The sequence below is a fragment of the Parasteatoda tepidariorum genome, chromosome X2 (assembly GCF_043381705.1).
Source record: "Parasteatoda tepidariorum isolate YZ-2023 chromosome X2, CAS_Ptep_4.0, whole genome shotgun sequence".
NCBI lineage: Eukaryota > Metazoa > Arthropoda > Arachnida > Araneae > Theridiidae > Parasteatoda > Parasteatoda tepidariorum.
The window spans coordinates 2,058,283-2,083,384 of NC_092215.1; the positions used below are offsets into that span (position 1 = coordinate 2,058,283).

Sequence of the window (25,102 nt, forward strand, 5' to 3'; positions counted from 1 at the left end):
TGGCTGATATATATATATATATATATATATATATATTTCATATTCTTTCATCAACAGATAAATCATGTATCACTGTCCTGATTTTGTTTAAGAAAATCCTTGAGAAAACTGCATTGATGTTCAAAGACTATTAAATAAAAGGTCACTTAATTCTTAGACAATAAATATATCAGAAATCGTTTATGAAAATGATTTTTGTCGATACATCAAAAATAGACATTTCCGATCATCATCATGATGATGGGAAAAATAGTCGGTTATCTTGAAAGTTTTAATCTTTTACCGATCATTAGGATAAAATACATTAGTTTTAGTATACACGAAAGCTTATATTCAAGACAGACAATGAAAATTAATGGTTGGAAACATAATCTTAGTAAAAAATTCATGAAACGTCTCATTTCTTTTAGAAAAAAAATGTTTTTTTTCTTTTGACTATTTTGCTAGTTGAAGATGTCATTTAAGATTTATGATTAACTGAAATTTAAATCATAGATCATATCAATATTTCAAGTAAAGGGTATGTAAGTAGAAAGTAATTAATTTTCCTTAATGATCTGTAATTGGAATTTTTTTAACATTATCAGGATTTTCGATACTTAATGTAGATCACGTTTTGATTTTCCAGTACAATTTCAATACACCAAGGTTGGTGTAGCATTCAAAATCTTAATATATTATAGAAAACATTTTTTACTTTAGAGAATTGTTTTGAATTTCTAAATACCATACTTGTTGTTAAATTCAACAATCAACCGATATCAACACTTTAAAAAGCTCATTTTAACTTCTAAAAATAGTTTACACTTTTATCAGAAAAAGAGAACTAAGTTTAGACTTCCTGGACCATTGTTATGGCAGATAGTGTGAATTATTTATTGCAATATTTTTCCAAAAAATTTAAAAATTTGTTTCATTAAGCAATGAACATAAAGTGCGTATCATTTATTTAGTGAAAGTAATTGAAAGAATAAGTTTACTCTTATTTGACTTTTTTTTTTAACTTGACTATAATGAGTAAAACTCAGCACTGTTAAAATTTTCATTCTAAAACTATGGTAAAATTACCAGCAGCAGTCTGACCTTCCAATTAACCGTATAGTTTACGGTCAAAAACATTTTTAACGATAAACGGTTCAGAATATGACATTTTATGGTGTCATCGCTAGACTCGAACCCCATTCTGTCTGTCATGAGAATGACAGATTGGCCCTATCGGCTTTAATATGTACAAAACTGCCAGGAACTAAGTGGCTAGTGGCTAAGGTGGGCCTAGTTTGTATGAAAAAGTTCTGGCTGTTTAACCGTATTTGATGAAAGTTAATAAACGGTTTTTTCCCCACAGTAAATAGTTTAATTACTATCTCATTTATAGGTATTTGACTGTTTTGTTTGAATATGGTAAAATAGCAGTTTGATAAATTATTATTTAACCATTTTTTCTGAGAAATTTCTAACGGTTCAGAAGTTTGATGAACTTAACTTCTCAATAATTATCAAAAGTTTGTGTTTGAATTTAATGATCTCGTAAGATCTCAAAAAATCTATTTTTTTTCTTCTTTCATCTATGTTGTTTCACTATTTATTTATTTATTGCAGTAATGTTTGTTGTAATAATTGTATATCAATCAAATTTAGAATTATTATATTTAATATTTGTTTTTATTTGAATGTTCTTTTCGTGTGACAATTAATACAAAACTGAAATATCTTAAGATCATAAGGTTAAACATACTACAAACTAATGCTAAGTGTTATAAAAGGATTATGGAATGACATTAAATCATTTTGGTTTTCTCAATCTCTTTCTTTAATTTGCAAAATATTTAGAAAAATGTGTTATTCTCCGTTAAAGTTTAAATTTACATATTTCGAAATATTATCTTTTCCGTAATATCCATTTTTGCCGAAAAATATTATACCGTAATTTTTATAGTAATATTTATTCAATGATAGTAATTTTTGAGACTAATTTCAGTAAATTTACAAAAATTACGGTATGTCAGATTTCCTTGTTCCGTATCATTTTCTGGTAAAAATGGAGTTTTCGGTAAAAAGTATGAGTGCTCTGAGTGCTGGTACTTTTTACCGTAATTTGATCTAAAATTTTTCGTGCGTAATTTCAACATATCGCTATCTAAATCAAGTGAGTAAAACTTGTGAAATGAATAGTCGATAGCATTATACTATTTTGAGGCTTTTAATGGAGATCTTGATATTTATGCTTCGTTCCTATTTCAAATTTATTAACATAAATTTCCTTTTTGCATATTTAAACGAAAGAAAAGCATTATTTTAAATTATTTTTTACACTGCTGTTATAAAGCCATTTGTATAATTTATTTCTGGAGTCCTTAATTGTATTTTCTTAATTATGTACTTGTTTTTAATCATGTTTTACTTGATTACTGAAATTTGTATAATGGAAAGGACCTCTTATATGAATGGGTCGAATGTTTCATTCTTATTATAATAAATAGACAGAATTTCTTTTGGCCATCTAGGTACCAGAGTGATCAGGGTGTTTGACTGTGACGCCAAGGGTCGTGGGTTCGAATCCCGCTTGGGGCTTTCCTCTCTGTGTTAGCTCTCTGATGTGCGACGTGTGAATGTGGACCTCCCTATGGACCTGCATCTGTGGCAGTATGGTTCTGATAAGTTGATCGCCTCCATGACTCAGATTCACATGTGTCCACCTGATTATGGTAAATGAGCAACACTAGCTGCCTCTTCCATGGCAACGAGCGTAATATTTCAGAGTCAGCCCATAGAAAAAACACTTTCTTTAACATCGGATTTTTTTTCCAGCATACATTACTAAATGAATATGTTATAGATAGATAGGATATATTAACTAAGGAACAAAATTTTAAGCTTAAGATTTTTTTATTTGTTAATTTATTATTATTTTTTTGAACTTTAAGTAAAAACATTCATTTCATTTAAATTTATAAACGCATACTGACGTTTTTCAACTTGTTCAGCTGTTTTTATTATCTAAACGCGTATCTATAGTGCTATTTGTAGGGAATTTTTTACATCATAGAACAATAAGTGAATATGTTACAGATAAATATATTTATTAAAGTTAAGATTTTTTATTTACACTTTTTTTTTTGTTTTTTAGAAACTTTAGATCAAAATATTTATTTTACTCAAATTTACAAGCGATTACTGGCATTTTTCAATTCGTTCAATTGTTTCTTATATGTTTGTATCTTCTTCTATTTTAGTACTACTTATAAGGAATTTTCGCACTAAAGAACAATAAATGAATATGTTTCTGATAAATATATTTATTAAAGTTAAGATTTTTTATTTATATAATATTTATTTAACATTCTTTCATTTAAATTTATAAACGCCTACTGACATTTTTTAAGGATTAGTTAATTTGAGTGTTAGCGGTAGGGATATTTTTTTAAATACTGGAAGATCATGTGTTACTGATGAATATTATATATTAATTGATTAATCAAATTTTTAAGAGCTTCAAATAAGAATGTTTGTCGCACTCAAATTTAAAGAGCATACATTTTTTTTGAAAAATGCGTTCGGTTGTTTTCTATTTGAGTGCTATTTGTAAGCTTTATTTATACAGCTTAACAGTTTTCAAAAAAGTTCCATTACCAAATTACAAGAATTGATATCAACTCTCGAAAGCTTTATCTCTAAGAGGGATTTAAAGAGTTTAAAAAACGTTCTATTGGAAGCAATCAGATTAAATTTATATGTAGGTCGATTTTTTTGGTGAACTGAATATACCAGGCATGCGCGTTTGTCTACTTCTTCCCAGATGAATTGGAAAAGAATGCCTTTAGAAAAAGACGCCAACGAAGGAGGATGAACTCTGATATGCGTTCTTTCGTTCTCCGCCCCCTCATTCACTCTTTCCGAACGAAAAGAGGAATCTTCAAGATGAGAGAGAGAGCAAATCATCTGTCATGTGTTTCCCCAGACCACCACTTTTAGAGATATATTCAAGCGTTGGGGGATTACGTTGAACAGGTGGTTTTCTTTCGGCATGATATTTCAAAAGAAAAACTTAAAAAAGAAAAATAAATAAATAAAAAAAAAGATATGCGGGAGGGAGTGCAGAAAAAAAAAGCCAACAATACCGCCAAGAGCCCTTACAATAAAAAGGAATAAGATATCCAAGAAAAATAAAAAACCTTTTGGGAATTAAAGTGATAGATACAAAGACCTGCTGGTTGTACCTCAGTTTTTATCTCTTATTAAATGCAAGGGAATTACTCACTCCTTCGAAATGCAAGACAGTCCCTCTCAAATTCTTTTGAAAAACAGTTTGTATATGGAGATCTCTTAAAAAACAGGAGAGTAGATTTATTTGAGTGATGGTAGAAAGAAGAAAAAAATCTATCGCCAGGATCGTAAATCTAGACAAAAAGTATTTCATTCTATAGATGCATCCTTCTGTCAAAGCTTTTGAATCAAAACCAGAACTATTTGGCAATTTGTTCTAAGAACATGAAAAGTTCAACGAGAATGAAAAGGAATTGCTGTTCTAATTCAAATAAATGTTCTTTAGATTACCGTATCGGTGAATTCGAGGCATGACTTTAGTTCCTGGATTATTTTATGTTTTAGTATTGTGTAATAATTTATTCACTCGGCTTAGATCGCAATTTATATAAATATTCTGTGTTGACTAGAGAGAATAACAATATATTGATTTCTGTCTTGTATTGACTATAAAATAAGTATTCTGTTTAAACAAATCATAACATTGGACGATTTTAATTATATTCTTACATGATAAATTTAAGAAATTACTGCTGTGAAAATAATAGCTGAAAATCACTCTTAAACTTCCAATTTTAAATACCTTCAATACCTTAAAAACAGTGAGAATAAATTTTTTAAAAATAATGTAAGGACATACTTCACGCATGCTTTAAATTTTATTTTTAAATTAATTTCGTATTTTTTTTAACTTTTAAAACGTGATGTAGCACTATAAAATATGAATTTTAATCAAAATGTTGACAGCTTCAAATTAGGCTAAGGAAATGAAATTCTTCGATATGTTACGTTACGTAATTCTACGAATTATTTTAACACCAAAGATGTTAAATTCTCCTTTTTTTTTACTTCCTTGAGGTCGTATGTCTATTCTCAGCCCTTAAAGCTTTTTTTATCCGTTCCAGTCGTATTTAAGCTCCAAAACTCCACATAAAAGATCCACACTGTAAGAAATTTAAGATCAAATTACGTAAAAAGTACCAGAATTCAGTGTGCCCGTTTATTTATTGTGTATAATTTTCTATGCCATTTGATATCATGTATATACTTAAAAAACAAAAGATAATAAGAAATTAAAAAATAAACTTGACATTATGATCCAAAGTATCAAAAATAATATTTGCATTCATTTTATTTATAAATGTTTAATTACTTAACATATTAATGATTAAAATAAAAAATATCTTGTTAATTTTTGCAATAACTTCTGGGTATTATTTATTTATTTACTTATTTATTATTATTATTACTTGCTCTAGTTTCTTCATAATAAGTGAGTTTCAGGAAACATTTCTAAATAATATTTAGAGTGGAACGGAAATATAGTATTTGACACAAAAATTTTTAAAATTTGCATGATTTTATTTAAAATTTCCCTTTTTTCTTAATATGCAAGAGAAGTGATATATACAATTTATCCACTAAAATCCCTTCAAGAATATAAGATTAAATGACTTATGAGTTATGATGAGTTAACAGTAATATAAGTTATTATGAATTAACATTGATTTAATAATGACATTGAAAAACTTTTCATTAAATAAATATTGTTTGCATGTATTTATTAAATGCTGCACTTTAATTAGCGATACAATCATTTTAAATATTAATAAATTATACTAATTGATAAAATACAATATTAAGCAGTCATATAACCAAGTGACAAGACTGACAATATACCATTGATAAAAATACAAATTATTAAAAAATTGAAAAATATTTATTTTAATTATTTTTTAAACATCATTTAATCATTACGAACATTATTTATCTAAAATATGGATAATTGCCAGAAATGACGATTTCTCAGAAAAAAATTCGTATATATTATTGAAAAATATTAAACTTTCTAATAATTACATTTTCAGCTTCTTTTTAAGATACGTATTATTAATCTGCAATTATATTTAAGTGGCAAAACTGATAATTTATCACTAAAAAATATATATATTATTGAGAATTATTATTCTTTCTATTAATTACGTTCTCTTTTAATTGTTATATAATACTTTAAAATTATTCTTGATGAAACATTCCCCCTTTAACAACCTACCAATTACATTTATATGTAGCACTAGATGCTTACAAAGTGATCGACAGTCTTGCATAGATTAAACGAGATTTTAATAACTTACAGTAATAGATGTTTACTAGATGGAATTTCAGAGAACTTGGAAAAGTTTAATGCAATTCAAACTTCATAACGGACTAAAGTACTCAATCTATCATCTAGAAAAGTGATGGATTTTTGGACATCGAAAATGATGGAGCTATCTGAACAAGGTAGAATACTTGAGAACGTTTAAGGGAGTTTTGATGGTTTTCTGAACTTGGCACTTCCCTAAAATTGTGCACTAACTTGATGTGAAATGATGACTGCTTCTAAATTCGAATCCATCAAACTTCCATTCAGGGATAGTTTAAAAATTATTTAATGAAATTACTTTTAGGAAGATAAAGGTTTCTAAATTTCTTCATAAATTTACGCTTCAATCTGAGTTTCATCTAGAAAAAATAAATAACAAGAACGTATTTTTTTTAAACCGTTTTCCAGCCTTATTCTCATTTTGTAACCACAGAAAAGATCTATACTGAAAAAAATAATTGGTACCACATTTATGATTAAATTAAGTAAATATTTTATTCATTTAGTTACCGAATTGGTTTAATAATATAGCAATTTGAAAATTTCCGAACCAAATATAGATTAAAATATTTTGATGGATACGAAAGTTTTGTTGATCCAAGATTGATCTTAACGGGAAAATAATTGAATTACTAGTTTTTATCAGTTTAAAAGAGGGAGGAAAATGAAAGTTTGGCTTTTAGATGGTTAAAATAACGCCATTCGCTAAATTTTAATCAATTGCATATATATGAATAAAGAAATTCAAATTAAGATAAGTAATAATGAAATGTTTGCAAGATTAATATTAATAAAAATGTTTAAATAAAGTTTAGTTATCATCCTAGGATTTAAGAGTCGACATTAGGACTTAGAAAACTGCTTAACATGTTTTTTTACTGCATATTTTTCTTATATGTATTTTAAAAACTCATTCTTAAAAACAATATATAAACAACATTTTATCATCACCATCATTATTATTTAATATTAATTGCAAACATGATTACTCTGTATATTATTCTAAAAATTCTATAATTCGATCCTTTTTAAAATTACAAATAAAAACATATTTTTTACCAATCGTTTAACGTTAAGAGAAAGCACAACCTCAAAAAATAAAGCAAATTATAATTTTTTTTTAACTGTCTTATTATATTTTATGATAATTTCTTGAGGGTATTATACACCTGTTTTAACAACGCAGAAACCATTTTTAAAATAACATTTACACAAAATAATCAGTCTATGTTATCTAAAAGCAAAAATTATCAGATTCTACATGAAATTCAACCAATATTCGACAATTTGAATGCGAAGACATATGACTTTTTGTCGCCTGACCTCTCACCTATGAACTAGTACCAATTAGTAGCCGATAAAATCTAGATAATATTTTCCTCGCCTTAGTTAAAGCGATAAAAAAAGATTATAATTTGCGCAAGATGACGGTCACTTTTGAATCATTTATCCAAATTATTCTGTTATTAATCTCTCTTTAGCGGATTTCTCCAGCTGCTACTAGGTATTTATTTTTTAATAGTGTTTTTCTTTGTTTTTTTAGCGCTGTTTACTTTTTGACCTGAGATATAACAGGTGTTTACACGTATTTTTCTTAGTTTGACTCATTTAAAGGTATGTTAATTACTGATATCTCATTAATTTATTTAAGTATGCATAAAAATTTGGAATCTAGCTAAACTGTGAGCGGTAATTAGATGGCATGTGTATGCTGCGCAGTGACTCATATTTTGACAAGAATAAAGAATAGTAAATTTATTAAAGTAGTATCTCTGTAAATGATTTTTAATAAAAACTTTTATCTATACAATTTTTGAGTATTAAAGTACTTTGTAAAAATATAATGCTTAAAATTAAATACTTATTCTTTGCACTATAGTAAATTACATAAATTTATTTATATACTGCCCCGACAAATCATAAATAGGAATAAAATAAAAATGAGTTAATTATTTTATTTATATCTATAGAAGTAATTATATTTCATCAATATTTATAAAAAATTATGTTTAAAATAACAATATATTCTTTGTATGATAACTAGTTAAATAAATTTATACGTAAAGAATAAATTCGAAATAATTACTTCCTAACTATTTATAGAAACAAATTTAGATATATACAGAAAAAATATGAAATCCATTTTACTTCTTGCATATTTTACTTAATACACTTGTTTTTAATTTATATGCCACTGAAATGTGTTTATAAATTACATACTTATCCTTTGTGTGATTGTTGGTTACTACTTTCTACTGTAGTATCTTTCGTACGATAGTTGGCTGCTAATATATTTACTTACGCTCGTACAAAAGATAAATATGAATAAAATAAATATAAAAAGTTTATTTCATTAATTTTTATCTGAATAAATATGTAATGTGTTTGAAAATCAACTGATATTACCTTATACGTACATAATTTAGTTATACATACATACACTTTTTTTTAATCATTCGAAAAAGATGCCTAAATAATTACAAAAACAGAATATGCTTGTTAGACTAATTTTATATGAATAAATATGAATTAAACATAAAACTTGTTCAGCATGATATTTTGAATACACTTCAGTTATACTTTTTTTTTAAATGTTAAATTGCGCTAAAGTGTTTAAATATGACATGATTTTCCTTTATGAGACAATGTTTTTAATACATTTTCGCAATTGACAGTTAAACAACCAAATTTTTTTAAGTAGAAAGATTTTAATATTAAAATTAATGTAGTGATTTTGTAACAGCTTTTAATTCAAAGTTACATATTTTTTGAAACTCTCCGTGACATGCGTAGTGAACAGTATTATTTTTATGTTACTGTAAATAAAATTATTTTTGAGGCTGTTAATTTTTTCAATTAGTTATCATTTATTGGCACTTATTTATGCATATTTTGTAATTACTATTTATTCTATTTATTTAAGTCTTAGCACTTGAAATTATTTAAAAGCTGTAGTAATTAAGAAGAACTTGATTTGTTTTATTTTACTAGTACATTATTATGAGTTACATATTTGTTAAATTATTTATCTCTACTGGCGGTCAAATCATTGACGAAAATATTAAATAAAATATTCTTTTTCCGAGTTATTTACTATTTAATGTAAAATAAATTATAAAAAAAATTCTAGCAATTTATTTCTTTTAACGCAATTTTTCTGTAAAAAAAACTTAATGGTATCCTAAATTTTTAATAAAATGGTTCAGAATTAATAGCTTTATGATATAATTGGAAATAGAGAAGTAAAAAACGCAATTTTTGAATTGCCCCTTTTTATCAAAACAATTTTAAGCGGCGAGGTCCAGCTACTGCTATGACCTTTAGTCCTCGGTCAATGACGTCATGTTTTCGAGTGATTTGAGAGCCTCTCATATTACTTTTGAGATCTCTCACACACTAGATAAATGATCGGAGGGATTCATTAATTCCTCAAATAGAACTTTGTAATTAATGAAGGAAGATCTGAAGGACATTTGAGGAGAGGGAAAAGACAATGTCAAACGTTTTCGGATGATCGAAAATTGTTGGTTACAAGATTTCGAAGATCGCAGGACGCCCGGAATATAACTAGAGCCAAAATCAATCGAAAAACCGAAAGAAAATGACAAGTCAATACTTTATTTCCACCTGCTTCAACAAAACAGTAATCAATATTTATACCTTCTGTTTGTACGATTCAGAATTTGTAAGCTTAATAAAATCATTAGTGACTAATAAGTACCGTGCTGAGGGAGCTAAACTCTTTTATATAGGTTTGGAACTATTTTAATCGTAATGTTTCTTAGGAGATTAGTAACTATTTATCCGCAGATGTTTTCATTTTTTAATGATAAACAGCCCTAAAGTAATTGATATATTCCAGCTATCAAAAATATCCTACCCTAAAAGACATTGTCTTTGATTATAGCAATTTACTCTTTCACCATAAAACGTTTATTCTAAAGTTATTTTTGTTTATTTTATAAATGCATTTCTTTATATACATTCATTGCTTTATATTTTGCGCTATGCCTTCATTGTGTTATCTATATTATGGTTGTAAGATAGAGTTCTTTCGATTCAGTATCATCCTGGAATCTGTCATTTCGATTCTTCAAAATTCGAAAATGTTTCGCCATTAAATATATGTTTTCGCTTTTGTAACGATGAAGAGCAAAAAACTAAACATATGGATTTCAAATAACAAAAATATCACGTTAAAAATTTATATGGTTGTAAGATATTATGCTTGTAAGATAGAGTTCTTTCGATTCAGTATCATCCTGGTATCTATCATTTCGATTCTTCAAAATTCGAAAATGCTTCGCTATTAAATATATGTTTTCGCTTTTTTAACGATGAACAACAAAAAACTAAACATATGGATTTTACATAACAAAAATATCACATAAAAAATTTATTAGTTATTATCTTTACTTATATTTACACCAAATTGAGCACAAACTGAATGGAATTCATTTAAAAATTATTTCTTCTTATTTTGTGAAGCATTGGATAGATTTATCTTTATATTTAATACAGTTACATGTTGTGGTATGCATTCATTGCACCAATGTATTTTAATTATAAATGTTAAAAATTCCTTGGTAACTTTATCATTCCAAAATATTAATTTCTGATAACTCGAAAATGTATTCATTTTAAATATCATTTAAAAGTGTCTAAAGTATTTTATATGCTTTAAAAATATCATTGCTATCCATCATACCCTTATCAACAAGTCTACACATTTTTCCAAATAAAATCTTGTTTTATTGCAATCGATTTCTGCTTATTTTGTAAAAGAATTGGATATTTTTGTCTTTACATTCATTACAGCTACATTTTGCGGCATGCATTCATTTCGCAATGCGTATTATAATCCTAAATCAGTAATATCTTTCCTATTCTGATAATTTGAAAATGTATTGATTTTAAATATTGTCTGTCAAAAATATTTGAAATACTTTAAAACTATCATTCTATCCATCATACCATTTTTACCTAGTCTACGCAATAATATAATGTTTGAATGTCATTGAAACAATAGTAAATAAATTATACAATTTTGTTTAGTACTTATTTGAAACCTATTTTTGTTATTTATAATAATTTTAAATGAAAAGTTTTAAAAATGCAATTGGAATATTTCGTCCCTCGTACAGTGTAAGAAATTCCGAATCAAATTACGGTATGAAATACAGGCACTGGCATACAAATTGCTGGTTCTTTATACTGCAATTTGATCCGGAATATTTTACAGGGTATTTGAAATGATTGAGAACTCATTTGTAATTCAATAACTTGTACTTTTGAAAATTATCACTGAAAATGCATTTATTTTCGAGTTAAATATTCTTGCAATTATTTCCAATTTACATGAATCTAATTATAGTTGCAGTGTTTTTATGCATATATTCTAATTTCTTTCGTTTTAAATTGATCAGACTACCTTGTATCAAAGTTAACTATATTATTTATAAAATGTAATACAGTTGACTCGCGTTATAACGACCCCATCGGGACTGCCCCAATCTGGTCGTTATATCAAATGGTCGCTATATCAAAATGAGCAAATTTCCTTTGAAAATCGGTCACATAATGGTTTTAAACGTCATAATGCATGCATATATCTGCTATTTGTGGTATACATGTTATAAACCAAAAAAGGATAGGATGCATACATTAATAAAACATAATGACATTTCAACAATTGAATTACAACTGTTAACAATTAAGAATTTTATTTTGAAGTACAGATTAAAAAACATAGTATGACAAAAAAAATCTAGTTTCTAATGAATTAATTTTTTGATGTACATAATTTGCGGTATATATAACGAATTTTTTTTNCTAGGAATTTTACACCTTCTAATCATCAGGTTTAGCAAATTCCAAGGTAAAACTGTCTTTCTATTTAAAATCCTGTGAAATAAATATCTGATTTTGTTGTTATATGTCTGCTACAGAAATAATTAAAATTTTCTTTTGTTAAAATAATTTATTTTGTATTATGTTGTGTTTATTTTTGTGTTATCAACTTTTAACGCGATAGTTCTTAAGGTTATAAGGAGACAGAATTTATTTTCTCTTAGTAGACAGCTGAAGAAAAAGTAATAAACTAGGGATTTTACGATTTCTAATGATCAAGTTTAACAAAATGTTTTTCTATTTAAAGTCCTGAGAAATAAATGCATGGTTTTAATTTTGTACGTTTGCTACAGAAATAGCTGAAATTTTAACGTTTAATATAATTTATTTTTGCTACGTAAGAAAAGTATAATTGTTTTAAAATAAATTTGGTTAAATACAGATGGTAAATAAACTTTTTAAAGAAAGCTCATTTAAAAGTAGCGAATAACCCTTATTTCTAAAACTTTTACATACATAATTTCTTTAATTTTTATTCTTTTAAATAGTTTAACTTCACAAATTTCATACCAACTATAAGAACATATATAGAAAATTTTGTCCATTAAACTACGCTAATTGATATTATTATCATCTTTTATAATGTTTTTGAAATAAAAAAAATTGGAGTAACTTAATATTTTTAACATTAATTAATCACTGCTTCATTTCCTAAAACCACTAAATTGTTGTTTGCTTCTGCACATGCAAAAGGTGGGGGGCACTTTTAAATTCTCTAGTTACACTCAATTTGCGCTTTTGTTTTCATATTTTGTAATCTAGTTGTTCATGTAAGTACATCTGATTTATCTACTAGCTTTATAGTTTTTGTTTTGTTTTATACTGTTTTTTCTTTTTATTTTATTTTATTTTCTGCTTTTACGAGTTATTTTTACTTATTGTGTTCTATTTTATTTGTTGTAATTTTTGTAAAAAATTTTTTGAGTGCTCCTTAAACTATTGTATTAATATATTTAGCTTTGGCTATATTGTTACAATATCAGAAAGCACTCTTTTTTTTCGCATATAATCGTGTGAGCTGATGAAAAGATTATATCTTTTATTTTCCGGTTTTTTTAAAAAATTTCTTCTTCTTTTTTTTTCTTTTTTTTAAATCAGTTGCCTTTTTTTTTCATTATTATCCCCCCCCCCCTCCTTTGCATATGTCTATAATTTTCCTTTCTTTGTTTTATCTTCATTTTGAACTTATCTAATGAGTTCTGTTTACTTGCAGCTTATGCGCAATAAATGAAACTTAATGTTTTTCTTAACTTTCTTCGTGTTTTCTTGTATTTATTTATTTTGTTGTATATATATATATATATGAACATGAACTTATATATATATATATATATATATATGAACTTCTCTTTTGTTTAAAATCTTTTTACCAAATCTGATGCTCATTAATAATTATTATTTGTATAAATTATTATTCTTAAAAATTGTGCATAGTATCCGTTCAATAAAATTTCACCATTCGCTTTAATTTTCATAATGTAATTCGTATATTTAAACAGTCAGTCAATAAAATGGTAAAATATTCTTTCTTTTCTAATTTTTTAAAAAAACTTAGAACAATACACTTTATTTATGCACATTATAGGAATTCCTTAAGAATGCATGGGTATAAACATAACTAAATTCGCACATTTTAGGTAGATTTCCTTTAATGTATGTGAAACATGGAATAATATATATTTTACATACATTATTATGATTATTGGTTTTTAGATATAAATCATAATTTCAAAGCATTATTAAAAAAGGATCAAAACAATTACTTTTTTTCTGACATGTGCACATTATTTGCTATTTTAATATTGCGTGCAATGATATTCATCAAACTACATGAATAAAACAAAATGATATTTTCTTTTTTAACTTGTACATATTAAAATTTTTAATGTTTTATAATGTATTATTAATTATTTCGTAATAATTATTTATGTTTCGTATATTTTAACGAACATGCTCTGTATTGTAAATTATTTTCATGTTTGTTTTTACATTTATTTGAAATTTCTTTAAAGTTGTAGTTTCCTTTCGTTGGTAATAAATTATACTCGAAAAATCAATCTCGAACAATCCTATAATTTTATAATATCAAAATATTTCGCTCTATGAAATCAAAGGTCGTGCAGTTGAGATTTAATTAATAATAAATTCATCTGTCAAAAATAAAACACATACTATGAATGTATTAGGGTAATTTGTACAATGCTTATTATGCTATTCAAGAATTAAATATTATTAAAAAGTTTTTTCATAATTCATATGAATCCGTTTAAAATATAAATTTCTTGTTAAAATCTTTTTCCAGAGTTTAAATAGTTTTTAAGTAATAAATGCAGTAGGGTTTATAATGGAGCAATTTCTTATTATAGCACACAAACAAAAGTCGTACAGCTAATAATTAATAAATGATAAACTCTTATATCAAATATATAATTGCAAACGTATAAAATCCATAGATTTTGTATCAAACATGTTTGTAATGTTTTTAATTTTTAAATATTTTTAAATTTCTATTTTGTAATTTACTAGAATCCTTGTAAAATATAAATTTCATTTTAAAAACGCTATTGGGAACTTTTTTATTAAATGAGGCATAGTAAAAATAAAACAAAAGATACAGTTTTTATGGTAATATATAAACAAGAAAAGTCATGCAGCTAATTGAATAGTGGTCAAGTTCTTGCTCTAAAGAGAATTTATGATTGGCCGGCTGACGTTTACGCCCAAGGCGACATACCGTCCTATAGAATGAAGATCTTAAGGCAGTTTTTTTTCCTTCTGACCACCAAAACCGGTACAGCAAGAAAATTCTCGTTCCTGTATTGAAGCTTTTGAATTTAGGGGTTATTTTAAAGTTGTTTACAGTTTGATTTTTCGAAAGGATTAAATCTAAGAATAAAAAGATTTTATGCATTTTAATTTTTTATATCATGGATGAAAAAAAGATATAAAAATACTTTATAGAACGATTTTTCTCTCGGGCAAGCATCAAATACTTGGTTTAAGGATTAGAAAAAGATGGATGTTTTGGGATATTTTCTCAAATACGTTATATTTAAGGATAAAGTTCTTGTCTTTCACAAAGTAAAAAAAATGGTTTTTTAAAATTCTAAAGCTCTGTCGAGGGAAAAAAGCTTATATGCTTATTCAAAGATATTGTAAGCAAAGTGTTCAAAATACCACTTTAACATGATTTTCCTTTTTTTGCGTACGTTCTTACTTTTTATGAAATGCTTTAGTTTAGTTTTGAATAATAGGGTAAATGTTTCAAGTATGCCACGTAACAGTAATAGACTTATTTTAGCTTTGAACACCTTTTTTAATTTAATGTCTAAAAAAATAGCCACCAAGGATTAGCTGTTAATTTCTTTATGAAAATGTGCCAAAAATATTTCAAGCTTAACACTCACTACGCAGAATTTAGCGAATATTTTAATACTAATTTTTCACATATTATTATTATTATTTTTTTTTTTTTCTTATACTGTAATCTTCAAAAATTTAATTTTTAGAATTTGCACATATTATGTAAAATTCAGAAAATATAATGGTTTTTTTACTAATACAATCAAAATAGTTTAGTAATTCGTGTATTTTGAATGTCTTTCATGTTTTACATTTTCTATTTCCTTGTAAAAATATACACAAACACAATTTTTTGATTTAGGACTTCTCCGTAATTTGAAGTTCAATTATTATGGTTTATTGTTTTCTTTTTCTCTCTCTCTCTTTTTTTTATTTATTTATTTTTTTTTTGCGTGCACCTTTTTTAGCTTTCTTATTCTTTTTTTTTTTTTTTTTAAAAAAAAAAAAAAAAAAGCTGCGAATCAAAAAAGTAACTTTTATTTTTTTATAATTTAGTACAATTAAAATATGAAATATTTTCCATTTTTGACATTTTCGTAACGAAATAAGCCATATGAAAAAAAAATTCTTTAAAAATTAAATAATTGATTATTAAAATTAAAACAGACATAGAAAATTTGTGAAAATTTGGCAGAAAATGTATTTAAATGATAAAAAATTTTGCAAGACTTAACATATTATTTTCAAAAATTAAATACAGTGCATATTATCATATGTGGGAAAATTATTAGTGTGTATTAATCTCTAAAAATAATTTTCATTTTCCTTGAAAATATACATATATCTTTGTAGGCACTACTTTTTATCTTTAATAAGGAATTTAAGCTTAAGCTGATGTTCCTTAAGCTTATTTTTTAAAATTTCATTCTGCTTAAATACACGAGGATCGAAATTTTAAAAATACATAATCTAAACTTAAAACTATAATAATATTTAAATTTATTATAATTTAAACTAATCAAATTTCATTCTAATTCACTTTTCTTTATATTTTATTAATAATGTATTAAAATTAAACACACACAGCTCTCACATTATAATATTAATATAAATTTTTCATTAAAAAAAAGGCAATTACTCGATACTTCACATATTTTAAGTTAAGATTTTTGCAATTCTGAATTATTTAAATGTTAGTGTGTACGCATTACATGCTACGTGCATTACAATAAATATTTCAATCATGAATAAATTGGAGTAATTCTCATATAAAATGAATAGTTCTAACATAAAGTAATTTTTGAAGCTGATCACATTTTATTTTATTTTATGAAATTTTCAAGTAATTTCTTTTAAAATTTATAATTTTGATATTCAGTATGGAAATTAATTAAATAATTTTAATATTTTAATTATATTGCAAAGTTTTGCAACTATACATTTGTACAAATTTATTCAAAAGTATATTTCTTTCAGAAAAGTTATACTTAGTGCAGATATTGAACAAATTTTTTCTTTCTTCAATTCTGCCAGTACTAAGTAAATATTGCTTTATTTATATTTTTTTTTATTTATCTATTCTTTTTTATTATCCATTTTATATTTATTTTCTTTATATTTATTATTGGAGAAGCAAAAATTATGGAAATAGTGTTTCTTTATACGTTACATCCATTACAACATTTACTTTTTAAATTAGTCGCTATTTTTTTCCCATTTTATCTTTCAAAATACTTCACAAGATAACATGAAAAAAAATTTTAAATAATTTAAAAATTAAATGTTTTTCGAAAAAAATATAGTCTGGTTCACTGATATAAAATTAGTTTAGCCAGTACTTTATTCCTTATTTATAAATTTTATTATTGTCATAAAAAAGAGTACACTGTTTCTTATTAAGAAGAATTTCATTAATTTGTGAATTTTTCAATTTTATTTGGTATTGAAAATTGTTCACTAATATAAAAGCAATTTAGTCATAATTTATTCTTAAGTTTTACTCCAATAAATTTTATTATTGTCATAAAAAAGAGTACACTGTTTTTTTTTAAGAAGAATTTTATTAATTTGTGAATTTTTCAATTTTATTTGGTATTGAAAATTGTTCACTAATATAAAAGCAATTTAGGCATAATTTATTCTTAATTTTTACTCCAATAAATTTTATTAATGTCATTAGAAGAATACTCTGTTACTTATTTAATAAGTATTTCATTAATAAATAAATTTTAAAATTGTTCACTAATATAAAGGTAATTCAGCCAATAAATTATTTACACTGTTACAATTAAGTACACTGTTAATTTTTTTATCGAAAATTTTATTAATTAATTAAATTTTAAATTTCGGAATACAAATATTTCTGCTTTTAAGCTTTGCACTAAAAGATTTATTGTTCAGTTATTTTCTTACTATCAAAATTTTATTTCTGTTACCTATTTTAGCATCTATATATTTAAACAAAACATTTGATTCCAGCGTTTTAATACTTATAAGTCATCGGTTAAGAAACTATATTTAATTGTAATAAGATATGCTAAGATTTAATATATTATCAAGCAAATCTGAATTTATGACTAATTAATAAAATTACAGAATAATTACATAAAGAAGGGGAAAAAAACATCATCTGTCATGATAATATTTTTACATCCAAATAAATTTTTATAGAGCTTCGAAACTTTAATTTAGTTACTTTTCAAGTATGAATGAAAAAAATATTAGAATAAATTCGTTAAATGTAAAATTTTGCATAAAAAAATAAATACTCAATTATTTAAAATGCTTTGAAACTTAAATTAATATTTTCTGCTTAGAAATTACATTTAATTGTATTAATATTTCTTCAGACTTAAAATATTTTGCAACGAATCTGAATTTTGGGGATAAATATTAAAATTTCATAAGAATAACATAAAGGAGACAAAATGTATCATCTGTTACGATAAAATTTCTACATCCAAATAAATTCTATGGCATTTCAAAGCTTTAATTTCGTTACTTTTTAAGACACCAGAATTGCAATAAAAATGATTCATATAATTCGTAAAAAATAAAAACATTTTGAATTAACGGTTACGTTTTAAAATAAGAAGACATTAGGATAAGTAATTTATATCCATATAATTCTTTTGTATATCAAACTTTTATCATTTAAAACAACATTTCAAAACAAGCAACATTTCCTAACAAATCCTTCCTACAACATAAATCCTAATAATAAAGCACTATTAATTAATTTACTTTTTATTTTTATTTTTTTTTAAAAAGGAAAAATTTTTTCCTCATTAATGCTTATTACAAATGAGTTAATTAAGTATATTTGGCTACATATTTTACGTTTTTCTGAACTCTTCAAAAATACAGCAAAAATGATTCGTAATGTAAGCACAGTTCCATTTCAATAATCTATTTGATTAATTAAAAAGTTTATAAGCATCAAGATTCTTTTCTATCCTTTGCTAAATATAATAGGATGAAATATTAAACTTTTCCTTTCATTCTATTAAGCATTGTATATCTAATTAAGAAATTTACCCATTTGACAGGAGAAAAAAAATGTTATAACAAGATGTTAGTTTCTTTTTATCGATGATACTTTTCCTAATGAATAGAATTCAATCCTTATCAGTAAAATTTCAAAAGTAATTTCTTTAGAAACTAATTTACTTACCAAGAGCATGACGTGAATAGAGATATAAATATCGATATTTGGCCTTTCCCCAAACCTAATCAGGGTGATAACAAAGCTCAGAAAAACAATTAAAATAGCTATTACACCTTAATTGATGCTATTCTTCTGTAATGGTCGGCCCTTATGTCAAAAGGATGAAGAAAAATGTTAAGCGGATTTTTAAATGTTAAGCGAAGTGACACTAATCATAGTAGAAAAAAAATACAATTCGTGAGAAAGGATTAATATTTAAGACTATTAAGCCCCAATGCTTGATGAAATTGACAATCTCACTCAGTAGCTTATCAGAAGATTTCAAAATCTTGATGAAGTTATCAAGGTTTGGAATTTATTTCTTTTTCTTTTTTTATTCGAACCATCCCCCGTTTCAAGTCCGCAGTCGCCATCACATTAGTCCGCACCTAGTTAGGGGCGTTTAGAACGCATAAATCATTGACTATTTTCAATCAAGCAACTTTGACTAGAGAAGGTTGCTAATGACGTCAGGACACAATTATTGATTTATCATAGCTTCCATATTTCCATTCGACGTTCAGGGATGATTTCCTCAGAGAGGAGATTGGTAATTGGTAGCACCATCGTTTACTTTAATTAAAACTGATGCTGTTGAATTGTACACGTGTGAATTGAGACATTTAGGCGAGTCTTTCTTAATGTAATTTTGCAGCATTCACTCAGCAACTTTTAATATTTTATACATTATCTAATAAATCTAAACGTTAAATGAATTATATGCATAGAAAATTCTAGTGATCCTTAACCCTTTGAATCATTAAGCATATTTTTCATGCTTTTTTTTATTATTTTGTATTAATTTAAATCAAACTAGTTGAAAAATGTAATATTTAGCATTTTAATAATTTATGATTATGAAATACAGCATGGGACACTGGTATCTCTTTCTGTGTTAAATCTTCCAAACACTGCTCGCTTCCAAACAATAATTTTCAAATTAGCAGTTATATAGATCTAAGAGGAACAATTATTCCTCACTGAACTTTCTTCTTTACAAAATCAATTATTAATAAATTTTTGAATATGAATGAAAAGAAAATCTTTCTTTTTTTCTTTTGTTTGGATTTTATATTTTAGTGCAAATATAATTTCGACAATCTAACAGAATTTTTAGTAACTATTCGAAAATTTTTTATCATTAAAAAATACCAAATTATATTTTTACCTGTAATAGGAGAGCCAGAAAAAATTTAGAAATATATATGGAACACTGGTGTCCATATAGTTAAATAGACTTAATACTTAAATAGACAATTTGGGTTGTTTCAAATACTATAAGTGCTTTACAGTTAAAATTTATTTATTTAATTTTTTATAACACCAAAAGTATAAGAAATTGCGCATAAAATTACACAGTCTTAAAAAAAGTATTTTCTTAATAATTATATACTCAATGAATTGTACTTATTTAAGATTCTAGCGATTCTTAATATTTATTTTTCGATAAAATCTTAATATTTATATTCATTTTCTTAATATTTATTTTTCAAAGCGATTGTAGTTGTTTCGATTATATATGCTTTATGGATAGTTTTTTTTTTTTTTTGATGTTATGCGAAATATGAGAAATTACGCATAAAATTGAATATTCTTAAATGAAATGCTTTCTTAAGATTACACAGTATATTTCCAAATGATATCCTCTGCTAAAAATCGTGATCATTTTCACATCAGTCCATACCTAGTTAGGGGTGTTTAGAACGAACTGACTATTAACATTTTTAATGAAGTCAGGAAACTCAGTTCCAATTGGTTCAAACAAGTACGCACTAACTCCTTCTTTCGCAAAAAACCTTTTTACGTTATTGCAATATTTGAGGCAATATTATATATTGCAATATTATATGTAACCTTATTGGCAACAAATCGAATTGAAATCCATTATTGCGTAACATAAGCAAAAATTTCAGAATTCGAATCTAATCACTCAAATCATAATTAATCTTCTTTTAGGTATTACCTCTTTAAAAATATTTTTTTCTTTCTTAAAATGTTTATTTTACGTTAGTTTTGTGAATATATATATATTTCAAATAGTAGTGTGTATATTAACAAAAAAAAGTTACAACAATAGATGTTCTAAGAAATGCATTATTATATAAGTTGAAATAAATTAGTGAAGTAAATAAAAATTTTAAAACAAATAAGCAAATGCACTTATAATTCTTATAATAAATTCTTATGAAGCAAAAATAAAAGCAGAATTGTAAATTTTAACGTGAAATTAAAGCATGACTTTCATTAACTGGCTACAACTTTTATATGTAACAATATTTTAAAAGAACGACTAATATTGTATATTTATGATTATTGTCGTATTACTGTGTGTTATTGTAATGTATTATTGTACGCTATTGCTTTGTATTAATTCATGCAATGCAATAATATTCTGCGTTATTAAAAACTGATGCACTGTATCATCTTATATGTCTTAAATTTTTTTCTAAACTAAACTTAATATTAGAAGTGGTAGCTAAAAATGTAAAACACCTACTTTGCGTAGACAAATATCCTACCCCTATTTTTAAATAGGCAGTCTTTTTTTCACTACGAAATGTTATATCGTCGACAGGGAATGAGTTAACTACCGATATTTGTGTTACTACCTAATTTGTTGCACCCGTGGGTGCCCTGCTGAACTAGTGAGTTTGAGAGGTGTTAGAATTTGAGACAAATTCAGTTGTAATAAATTACGGTAGAAAAGAAAAAAAATTCACAACTTTAAAGATGCTTTTTTTAAGAATTGCAACAGGTAGAGCATATAATTCATTACTAAAGAGAAAAAAAAATAGAAGCATTTTTTATCTTTTCTAAAGTTTCAAAACATTTACGTTTCTCTAAGCCATTCGTCACCTTTATCATCTTTGACGATCGCAATGAGTAAGAAAAAAGTTTATTACGGGAGAAAAAGATGAATAAAGACTATAAGCACAGCATAATTAACTGCTTCTAATGTTTTTGTACTTACGAGCAAAAGAAAGAAAATAATAACATAAAAAACGCGCCAACGTGTGTCACTCTAAATTTTGAGAAAAACAAAGTTTATGCTTTTAAAGCAGGGTTAAAACATTAAAATCCCAAACTTTCTCCCAAAAAAATCCTCAAAAGATTAAAAGTTCGGTAATAAATGGCTTACAACAGCATTCAATTTGCATTAAAAAAGACGAGCAAAATTTTTTTTGCTTAGCTTCCGCGCCATTTAATTATCCGCTTTTTTTTCCCCTTCTTCTTTTAGTTTAATAGCACCTTTTACGTGAAACCCATTAGTTCATATCTAAGCAAAAGGTGCTATGTGTGGTGGGTGCATATTGTAACGACGCCTTCAGAAAGCAGTAATGATCATGTTATTAAAAATCTCGTCAAATGTGACTTGTTGCAGCTTGTACTCACCCCTCGCCAACACCCTTTTGCCATAACTCCCCTTTTTAAAAGCTTAATTAGGCCTCTTTTAAATACGTCAAACAAACCTTGTGGACACACATGTTCTATGTGGGTAATATTAAAATTACAGTAGGTTTTAAAAATAGATAGAAATATGTTTCAAGATTCTAACGACAAACATTCTAAATGCTCGTAAAAACATAGGAAGTCGAATTGTTATAAAAGCAAGAGTACATTACTTTAATTTCATTGAGATAAAAAGCATTTTTACTTATGTTATAACTATTTAATTTTATGACATATATATAATATGAAGATAATATTTGTAAAATTTTTCTCGTAATAACGAGGGTTGTAACCATGGGCAACGAGATTAAATTTTTTCTTCTTATTTATATGTTATAAATGTATGTTTTTTATGACAAAATAAATAGTATGCAGATAGTATTTTCAAAAAATCAAAGTTATATATCGATAGTTTTTCTCGTAATAATGAGGATTTTAATAATGAGCTTTAGAATAAGAATTATTTTTACTTATTTACATATTATATTTAATTTTATGGCATACGTATAATATGCAGAAAGTTTTTAAAAATTTTTCTCATAATAATGAAAGTTCTTTTTAAAAATGGATTATGGGATAGGAAGCATTTTTAGTCATTCATATGTTATAAGGATCTAGTTTTATGACATATGCATAGCATGCAGATAATATTTATAAAATTTTTAAAAATTGAAGAGTTTTTTTGTGCTTCTGGAACATTTTATTTTATCGTTAATTTTTCTTTGTTTCATAATCTGCTCCCTCTCTTAATTCATTTCAGATTCTTTTTTACATTTTTCATTTGTACTGAATCAGCAATGACAACTTCTTCATTTTGAGGAAATAGTTTTTCTAGTGGTAAAGAAATTTGTGTTAATTCTTGCAAAGCAGCCAACTCTTCCAGTTTTCCTGGAGGATTTTATTTTTATACTTAATGTGGTAGTAAAACTCATGTTATTCTATTAAACTTTTTGAATTATAATAAAAATTAAAACTGAGTTTGACCGCCACTACATATAAATAATTACAACACATGTATAAAAAGTATAATAGTTTCTTACGATATCGATTTTAAACCAAATATATAAACGCATATTAGTTTTTACGATAGCGAATTTCAACCTGGTCATAACATAAATATATTTTTGAGTAAAACTTCTTTTTCGGTTATTGTTTTACTATTACTTGGAAAATTCATTCTCGAAAACAGTGAAAGTTGGCAGCTATATTCTTGGGTAAATAAATTTAATTTGAAGTTATGTTACCTACCACTGCATTTAAACAATTCAAATATTCATATTGTATGCCACTTTGTTCGAATTAAATCGTCCGGGTCTCTACTTTAGCAGAGACACACTTACTTAGACACATCCTCACATTCCTTTAACTGCCCCCCCCCCTTTTGTATGTATTCCCAAACTGTAAATACTGTAAATATTCATTAGTGTTTACTTTTTCATTGTTCTTTAGTTTGACCTTTTTTCATGTACTTTTTTATTACTTGTAATTTTGCTATTGCAAAATAATGGCAAAGTGCCTTTTTTTTTTCTCTCACTTTGCTTCCCAAGCAATATTTTTGTCATATATGTTTCTTAGTCTAATTTCAGGGTGAATGAGAAAAGGGCCGTAAGGCCACAGACTCCCAGTTCCACTGCAACGAACGAACGAAAGAATCGATTTAAATCGTATAGCAACCATCAATTAGTCATCAGTGAAGTAAACACCCTCAACTAACAAAACAAAGAACTAGATAATATAGAAAATACTGCAGAATTGGATGTTATAGAAATAATCAAAAGTTAAAACCGAAGAAATCTCCTGGCTACATCAAAACCGAAATGATTAAAAAATTTTCCAAAAAACTTCATTTTCAGATTGGTCAACATTTACAATGCATCACTAACATTTAACTATTTTCCAAACTACTGGAAAACATCCAATATTATATTAATATTAAAACCTAACAAATATCGTAAAAACTCAACCAGCTACAGGCCGATCAGTCTGCTATGCACACCTGGAAAATCCTGGAAAAAATAATATACTTCAGACTAATGCTTCACCTTACTGTATTACCAAATGAACAATTTGGATTCCTGAAAAATCTAGATACAACCAAACAGCCTCTTAGGATAGTAGATTAAGTTGGAAGAGGACCCCGCAGCAAAGAATGTTAAACCATATTAATGCTTGAAATCTCAAAAGCTTTTGATAGAATCTGGCACACTGGTATCATCTGCAAACTTATTCGATTAAACTTCAAAACTAGAGTCATTTAGATCATTCAACATCATCTAAATAACAGAAACTTCCTAATCAGGCTTCAAAACATTAAATCTATCAGA

General features: G+C 25.8%; 2 long non-coding RNA genes across 2 annotated transcripts in view; both read left to right on the forward strand.

Annotated features, from left to right (window-relative positions):
• Positions 1–8,028, forward strand: part of LOC122268913 (uncharacterized) — a 52,917-nt gene extending 44,889 nt beyond the window's left edge. The window contains exons 2-3 of the long non-coding RNA XR_006224773.2: positions 2,505–2,705; positions 7,953–8,028. This is a non-coding gene — a long non-coding RNA (uncharacterized lncRNA). The remainder of the gene's footprint in view (positions 1–2,504; positions 2,706–7,952) is intronic.
• Positions 8,029–12,241: 4,213 nt separating this feature from the next.
• LOC107447497 (uncharacterized) overlaps positions 12,242–25,102 on the forward strand; it is a 40,188-nt gene continuing 27,327 nt past the window's right edge. The window contains exon 1 of the long non-coding RNA XR_006224757.2: positions 12,242–12,287. This is a non-coding gene — a long non-coding RNA (uncharacterized lncRNA). The remainder of the gene's footprint in view (positions 12,288–25,102) is intronic.